At 34.5% G+C, this 9429-nt stretch overlaps 1 non-coding gene across 1 annotated transcript; it reads left to right on the top strand.

Moving 5' to 3' along the window:
* The first annotated feature begins 7884 nt into the window (after nucleotides 1–7884).
* LOC149023310 (small nucleolar RNA R71) lies at nucleotides 7885–7991 on the top strand. Its single transcript, XR_016171907.1, has one exon. It is a non-coding gene; the product is annotated as a small nucleolar RNA R71 (small nucleolar RNA).
* Nucleotides 7992–9429: the final 1438 nt, after the last annotated feature.

The raw sequence follows: 9429 nt of genomic DNA, 5'->3' as shown, positions 1-9429 counted from the left end.
AATATTATCAACATAAATAATGAGAAAGATAAAATTTCTCCCCTTGACCTTGCCATATATATATATATATTGATCTACAAGTTTCTCAACAAAATCGAATGAAGTCACAATATTATTAATCTTTAAACACCATAGTTGGAAGTTTACTTAAAACCACAAATTAGACTTCTTGAGTCTACACCAAGATGATTAAAATCATCAACCGCAAAATCCTCAGGGTCATCAACCGCAAAATCCTCAGGCTAAATGACATGGACTTCTTTATTAAGGTTTTCAATTAGAAAGGCAATCTTCACATCTATTTGGTATAACTCTAAAAGAGTCCTTAGAAGAGATAGGTGAGAAAATTTCACTAGTCTACTTCCTCTTTATGAGTAAACTCTTTAGCTGCCAGTCTGGTTTTAAACCTTACAATCTTTCTTCGTGAATATTTATTAGTCTTATACACCCACTTAAAATAAATGGGTTTAAAGCCTTTGGGCAACTTAACAAGCTTCCCAAACATCATATTGTCTCATTAACTATATCATATATCTCGTTGCACCCAATCATAAATCTAATTAAAGACAACTTTTTAGTAACTGGGTCAACCATAATGCCAATGTTATATTCATGTTCATTATATCAAGTAGTCTGGGAACAAGCTACATTTCTTGGCTATATCAAACTCCAGAAAACTATTTAAGAATTCACAATTCTGTTGTCTTAACAATGATGGTAAAACAAGATCTGAGTAAGAAACAAATTAACAATGAAAAACTTTTATGTTCCAACTTTTACAATACTTGATTATTCAACCTTAGATTTGTAGAACAACTCAAACGCTAAAATGGTTTAAGTTAGATTTATGAATAATTTGCAATGGAAAAGGGAGTAAAAAAAGAATATATTTGGAAAGGAACATGATCAAGGATATAAGAGGCTATTATCAGGGCTTCACCTTATAAAAAATAATTCAGACTAAATAGTTTTCATACCATACTGTTCACTATGTTCACAAAATTGTGATTAAGCCTTTCGGTTACACAATTTTGCTCGGGACTATCAAACATAGTGAACAGACCAACTATATCCGAATCTTCCGAGTATTTGGCGAATGGGCCCTTAAGCCGTCAAAGCATCCTCATATCAGCCATAATACTCTCCTCCCCGATCGAGATCTAACAATTTCTTAACTTGAGTCTAAAAAATTCTTGAAGATCTTAGAGATTTAGATTATTCTTTAATTGAATACAAAAACCATATTAAGAGTGGTCATCAACAAATATGATGAAATAATAATTTATACGCAAGGTGGAGGAATAAGGACCACTATCTAGACACCATGACTGAAATCAAATCTTCAAACAAAAACCGAGGAATCATAGCTTTCATTTTCGCACTTAGTTAACCAGACCTTATACTCAATGCAACTTCTACTTACAACAATCATCTTTATTTATAAGGAAGTTTTCACAGGTCCCAAATTGTTAGTCTGACCGGACTCTTAGTCTTTACCCTGAACATTTTTATGAGTATTGATGCTCATAAGAACAAAGTTTCTTCTCGGAAAAAGGTATTGATCTTTATAATTCCAAACTCAGTAGAGGATGCAAAGGGCATTGATGGATAATAGCAAGGGTAATAAAAGAAACATTAGGAATCATGAGTTTTATCTTAAAAAATAATCATCCTGATGAAATAATCCCTAACTCCTCCAAAACCATCACACCTTATGATAAAAAACTCTTACAGAAATATACTTATTTCAACACTAGATGAGACTTAGTATCTTTACGCTACTGCATTCAACAATTTCAAAACAGCGCATTCAGTGGGTAAACAATTCATAAAGTGTTCCTTGATGGACTTCTTAATGGGCAGTAAAAGAACATAACTACTTTTCACCTCTGCAAAAAATCAACTTTTGTCTTCTATACTCTTATGAGTCATATCCATCAGTTACTCAGTAACAAAGAATGTGTGGTTAACAACACATCATCAACAATTTCTTGAAGTTTGACTTTTTAAGAATCTCAATAACAATCATATTGTTATAGACAGAAAATGTGACTAACAGAAGAGCACACATATATCATCATGAAAACACCTTTGGACAGAATTCATGACATACAGTTGTGATACTCCCTCACTTTATTAGTACTTTAATATGTAACTTATTAGTACATCACTAGAAAGAGCACACATATATCATTATGAAAACACCTTTGGGCAGAATTCATGACATACAGTTGTGATACTCAATCACTTTATTATCACTTTAATATGTAACTTATAAGTACATCACTAGAAAGAACACACATATATTATCATGAAAACACTTTTTGGCAGAATTCATGACATACAGTTGTGATACTCAATCACTTTATTATCACTTTAATATGTAACTTATAAGTACATCACTAGAAAGAGCACACATATATTATCATGAAAACACTTTTTGGCAGAATTCATGACATATAGTTGTGATACTCCATCACTTTATTAGCACTTTAATATGTAACTTATAAGTACATCACTAGAAAGAACACACATATATTATCATGAAAACACTTTTTGGCAGAATTCATGACATACAGTTGTGATACTCAATCACTTTATTATCACTTTAATATGTAACTTATAAGTACATCACTAGAAAGAGCACACATATATTATCATGAAAACACTTTTTGGCAGAATTCATGACATATAGTTGTGATACTCCATCACTTTATTAGCACTTTAATATGTAACTTATAAGTACATCGCTTTATTATCACAATGTGGGTAATATATAACTTATAAGTGCATCACTTTAAAGAGTACACATATATCATCATGAAAACACCTTTTGGACAGAATTCATGACATATAGTTGTGATACTCCCTTATACGTCGGCGTCCATGAGAGTATTCCAACCTTCGAAAATTTTACCACCTTTGGGTGTATAAACTTCTTAGATTAATCAAATCCCAACCAAATGTTGTACATGTCTCCCTCTTAATGCTATCACATAATTACCACCTTTGGGCGTATAAAAATGCATTAACATCAAGAGACATCCCATTACTATATATGGCTGACATTCCATAAACCCAACCATGAATGCCACTTTGGCAGTCACTCACAATCAAGCTCATGAAATTCTCATATTGGGATATACTTTATGTTACCCACAAATAATGCTAATACATTGTTTGGAAAAAAATCCAGATTACCAAAAGGCAATCGAAGCATGTATAAAATACATCATACATTTATATAAAATTCCAAATTACCAAAAGGCAATCGAAGCATGTATAAAATACATCATACATTTAAAATTCCGGATTACCAAAAGGCAATCAAAGCATGTATAAAATACATCATACATTTAAAATTCCGGATTACCAAAAGGCAATCGAAAATACATTTGCATAAAAATCCGGATTACCAGAAGTAATCAAACCCTTTATAAGGCATGCATGATATATATTTTACAATTGTATAATATCATATAAAACATGCTTACAATACAAAGCCATTTGATAAAAAAATCCATATTAAAAAATTCACCCAACGGTGAAATTACATATACAACATAAATATGTCATATCATGTTTCATACATATAAAAGTGGAATTTGGTCATGAAAATAATTCCATTGTGTCCGGAAGGGTCCAAAACATAAATCCCCAAAAGAATGCTTTAAAGTTCCTTACGGTTTAGCCAAAAATAAAAAAATACTAAATAAATAGCATTCCAATTATCGGCTCAACCAAAACATGATATATAATATTTCACATATATAGGGGTAGAATTGGGTCTTGAAAATGATTCCATTGCGTTCAAAATGATCCAAAATATAAAACCCCAAAAGAACGCTTTAAAGTTTCTTACGGTTTGGTCAGAAATAAACAAATACTAAACATATAGTATTCTGGTTTTTTATTTATTTATTAAACTGGTTCAACCAGCAAATAAAAACGGTCTAATAAATCAGAATCTTATTAGGCCGAACCGGACCGAACCGAAATAAGCAATTGAATCAAATCTAAATTGAACCGAATCGAAATCAGCAATTGAATCGAATCAAAATTGAACCGAGAATCAAAATTAGAAATCGATTCGAAATTGAACCGAAAAATCGAAATCAGAAATCGAATTGAACCGGAATCAAAATCATAAATTAAACAGAAATCAGCGAGTTGACTCGCTGAGTCAAAAAACGAGTTTGGTCCAAAATGGTTCAAACAATAAATCCGGTTCGCCCAAGTTAATCCATTCGCTTGGACCGATGACTGGTCAACCGGGTCGACCCGTTTGACCTGACGGGTTCAAAATCGGGTCGCCTTGGCGGGTCATGGGTCGGGTTGACCAGACCCGTTGACTCGGTCAAACTGCCACGTCAACACCGCACAAATTTAAAAAAAGATCAAAAAGATGCTGCCGGATTCCGGCAGCGATTGCCGGCGCGTCCGAAGTCCGATGGAGACCCATAATATATCAATTTCTTCGTTTTTCCGAGATCTACGCAGTGGTAGTTTTAGATTTTCAAAATTCTTTCTAGAAAAAAAGTTATTGACAAAAAACCCCACGGTTTTGTTGAAAAAAAAAATCAGGAGAACAAATTCACAAGTTTCATAGGTTCCATTCTAGAACCCTAAGTTCATCAGTCAACAATCCTATGGGTTTTTAATCGATTCTATACAGGCTCTGATACCACATGTAAGAATATTTCTATCCAAGATCGCATAGATCGACTAAAAACACCTTAGTATGATAATGACACAAGATGATGATGAGCATACCTTTCTATGGTTCTATTGGAGACGAAGCGCAGCGGAATATCTTCTTTATGTCTCCCACTAGGAACAAACTTGAGGTGGAAGTTGATTCTATGATCAACTTGATGTTGGATCTTCTCCTCTAGACTCCTCCCTATTCACTGGCTTGATGGTATATCTTTTCTGACTAAGTAGATGTGATTGTGATTATGATTAGGGTTTAGAGGAGGGACCTAGCATCCTTTATATAGGCAAATCCGTTAGATCGTCCATCAAGATCTAACGGTTCCTATTAGCCCACACTAGCCAGTCCATATAAGAGTTCTAGTAACTGTATATTACCCATATCAGACCAATAAGAAACCAAATCAAAGTGTAACACAATCAATGAAGCCCACCTTATGTGGAATATTCAATTAATATTCTAACATGATCGTGTCACTAAACATTCAAAAATAAAATCCTATACTAATCTAGCAAGGAAAAAGGGGGGGGGGGGAAGGGGGGGGGAAAAAGAAAGGAAAAAAAAAAAAAAAAAAAAAAAAAAAAAAAAAAAAAAAAAAAAAAAAAAAAAAAAAAAAAAAAAAAAAAAAAAATGAAGAGGATTTTTTTTTTTAAACAAAAAACTTTTTTTTTTTAATTAAAAAAAAAAAATTAAAATTAAAAAAAGAAATGTTGTTCTTCCCTAGATATGCCCTATCTTCGCAAGACTATCGTCCTTCGCGGAAGCTTGGCACGCTTAGTTCTCTGAGCTATAGAACATCTTTGGCCAAACTCAAACACAATCAATTAGAAGATATAGAACAATCAAATTAATGAAATAAGCATGGTTCATCTACATCCCAAAGAAAAGGAACTAGCTACTCATTATCACAAAGTTCATAAGAAAAATAAAGATGAACATAGGGAGAGAGAGAGAGAGAGAGAGAGAGAGAGAGAGAGAGAGAGAGAGAGAGAGAGAGAGAGAGAGAGAGAGAGAGAGAGAGAGATGTGGTCTTCTTCTTCAGCAATGAGAGAGATGAGAGCCGCATTCGCCGTCTTCTTTTTCTCTGTGGCTGGCTTCTCTTTTATGTCTCCCGCACACAATGAAACCCCTCTCTTTACCCATCTATTTGACCTTTATTCGTTCGGATTTTGAAAAAACTAAAACCCAGAAAGTTGTAGATATTTTCAATATCGTTCCATAGCATCTTGAATCACCGAAATCCAAGATCATACGAGAAAGATATGTCCAAAATACTGAAGGTAGGTCTGTTTACCCGATTTTCAGATTTATTACCAATCTTGTCCTTAAACCTCCACCTATTTCCAATTTGGCTAAGATCTCACTTTTCATGATTTCTTGGGCAGCAAGATTGAATGCCATGATTTAAAATCCACCAATATCTAATATATTTGCCAACTTTACTCCATATTATCTCTAATAACCAAAATCACCTTATTCCTGAAAAATACACAAAAATACTCAATTAGCTCTCTTTAATTAAATAAGTATGGGAAATTAAATCAAATAAATAATGGTAAATGCATGCTTATCAAATACCCCCACACTTGAGTGTTTGCTAGTCCTCGAGCAAAACTAAACAATAAATGCAATACAGGAAATAAATAAAGAAAAACCTAACTCACTTTCGTAGGAATCACAGTTGCACTTAGCATGAGCAACAAGCCTTTAAACCCCTAGGTTACCCTAGTGGACGAGTTGTGTCTCGTGAGTATTTGTAGAGAATATACACACAAAATTCTTAAGTGCACTTCTAATTATTCTGGCAGTAGTAAGAGTAAAAAGATAGATTCCAAGACAAAGACAGTACTCCACTAAAAATTAAAGGGAATATAGGCACCCCCACACTTAAGCTCTGTACACCCTCTCTTGAGTCTAGCTCTAGGCAAACAATTCAATCGAGAAGTCTCCTCTTATCTTTAGTCTACAAGTTCACCCTCAGATAAGACTAAACTAGGTACCAAATAATACCAAGAACTCAAGATCTAAGCAATATTGACTTTCTTGGACATTTCACATTTATAAGCACATTACTTCACTTCTTTCTTTAATGCTCATAGTTCTAGTCCGTGCAATGTCTTGCTTCTTAAGCTTTCTAGATGGCCTATGTAATGAGTGTTGGGTCAGCCGCTCTCAAGCCAGATGGCCTTAAGGGACTAGGTGTAGAATACCCCTCGAACTTACTTACTCAAGCCAACTAGGCTACAGGCCAAGACTAGACCAAAGACACCCCAACTGTTTGACACGAGGCACGATGTTAGTGACACCGAGACTCGGTTACTAAGAAGGAGGTCTAAACTTTAAACTTCAGCAGATTCTTTTTTTTTTTTTTTCCTCTCCTTCACATTATACTTCAATTCACTTCACATTTAAATAGTCTAAAATTGGTCTCAACTTGTCACCATAAGCACAAGGCAATAACTAGATGGTCAAACCGGGTTAAGTGTTTTGCTCTAATCCACTAAGTGTTTTTAGTACATTATCCTCAAATGATGAATTATGTGAGGGTTGTGGAGATGATGGTTGCTCATTCCTATAGGCATTTTGGTGCATATTAAATAGAGGTGGCCTATAAGGTATTGTATTAGAGGAATTGGCATTGAGTTTTGCCATGAAAAATTGGGGTGGTTTCACCATCCTGAGTTGTAGGTATTGGAATACGGATCATTGCCCAATTTAGAGACTCCTTGGGCCAAATGTGCATGCTCTTTAACAAACTCAGGATATTGTATAGCCAAACAACAATCAGTGACATGATGGGATATGCCAGAACTTAAAACACATGCTTCAATCTGATTAGGTGGAGAGAAACTTGTAGAAGTGAAGATGGGGTTTGTTGTCCTAATGACAAGAGATGGTCCAATTTCTTTGATAGCAAGTCAACCTTAGTGCTCATCTCAATGGTAGGATTGATCTCATAGAGATTGCTCCTCTTTGGTTGCCCAATGGATGGAATCTCAGTCCTAGCTGCTGAAGCATGGTGTTGAGAGTTTTCACTAAGGGTCTCAAAAAGTTCCCATGCCTCATTCTAATTCTTGTGCATGAAAGTCCCACCACAAAAAGAATCAATCATTTGCCTATGTCGATCTCTAAGGCCTTCATAAAAGCATTGAACCAATTGCCATTTAGGAATAGCATGGTGGGGGCACTTTCTAAGTAATTCTTTTAGTCTTTCCTAGGCCTCATGAAATTGTTCTCCTTCTTGTTGGGAGAAACTCGTTATCGCTCTCCTAATACTATTAGTACGGCCAATGGGGAAGAACTTTTTAAGGAACTCCTGTTGCATTTTTGCCCAAGTAAAATTTTTAACATTGTCCAAAAAATGAAGCCAATGCTTAGCTTTATCTTTAAGGGAGAATGAGAAAAGAAGTAACCTTAAAGCATCAACTAAGAGGTTTTGAAATTTAACTATGGAAGACACCTCTAAAAACTCATTTAAGTACTTATAAGGCTCTTCATTGGCAAGTCCATAAAAAGATGGTAGCATTTGAATCACAATAAATTTTATCTCATATTGAGCCACCTCTATGTCAGGCAACTTAATACAAAAAACCGGAGTATATATCGTAGGAATGAAATGTTCACTCAAGGGCCTCATTGGAGGCTCATAGTTTGTCATGGTTATTTGCCTTCTAAGGTTAGCCAAATTCTCTTCTAACTCTAAGTCAAGTGGAGTCAACTCAGGGTTTAGGGACCGACGACCACGCATACACACAGAAGAAGAAAAAAGAAGAAGCTAAATAAGTAAAATTCAAAGAAAATAACAATGGCAAAATGGAGAGTTTAGGACGTACCTGAAGCGCAATTCACGTGATCTTTCGAACAGAAGTTACATATGTGGGATCTGAGGGATGGGGATTTTTAAAAATTAACCTAAACAACCCAATCTAATGCAAATATTACAATTGAAAAGTCCTAAATACAATTATATCTAAGAAATAAAAGATAACAACCTAAACTAATTATCGAATCGCTACTCTTGCAGTTACCTACAAAACAAAAGAAAAAGATATTAGTTAAATAATAAAAAATTAGAAATTAAAAACTCTAAAATTTATGGCTAATTGACAAAAATCAATCTTAGCAACCATGCTTTGGTTCCCCGGCAACGGCGCCAAAATTTGGTCGTGTGCCAGGTAGAGAGGATTTCAACTTCTAACACGGTTGGTAGCTCCTGGTTATTAAAAATGTTGAGTGTAGAGGCTTGTGCTTCTCTCATGTCTTTTCATCACACATTAGCAAGCCTTTGAGATATTACCATTTCATTAGAAGGAATCAAACCCGTGACTTCTTTAATAAGAGGTGAAAGTTATTGGCAATTCAGCTTGAAGTATCATTAATGGGCTGAACGGTTTAGCAAGAAGGAGAATTGGATCGTTAGATTGAGATCTCGATCAAGATTTTGATATCGACTATTGAGAAACAAACGACTGAGATTTCACAATCCGACGGCTGTAAATTTAACTGAAGAAATCAGTTTATTTATGCGCCGAACTTAGCCACCTATGATTGGTACTTTTTTTTTTTTTTTCTGTCCTATTATTGAATAAAATAATGCAAATAATAGGATTGGTTAATGTTAAAGACTTGAAGGGTTGGTAAAGAAATAATTAGAAATACATATGTAACCAATACAATGATAGTGAGTCGTGACTCGTGAGAAGACAACATTGACT

The sequence above is a fragment of the Hakea prostrata genome, chromosome 2, assembly GCF_041222555.1.
Source record: "Hakea prostrata isolate BN-2017 chromosome 2, UWA_Hpros_2, whole genome shotgun sequence".
NCBI classification, from domain to species: domain Eukaryota; kingdom Viridiplantae; phylum Streptophyta; class Magnoliopsida; order Proteales; family Proteaceae; genus Hakea; species Hakea prostrata.
Note: the sequence above shows the minus strand (reverse complement) of the source record. Positions and strands in the feature narration are given on the sequence as shown.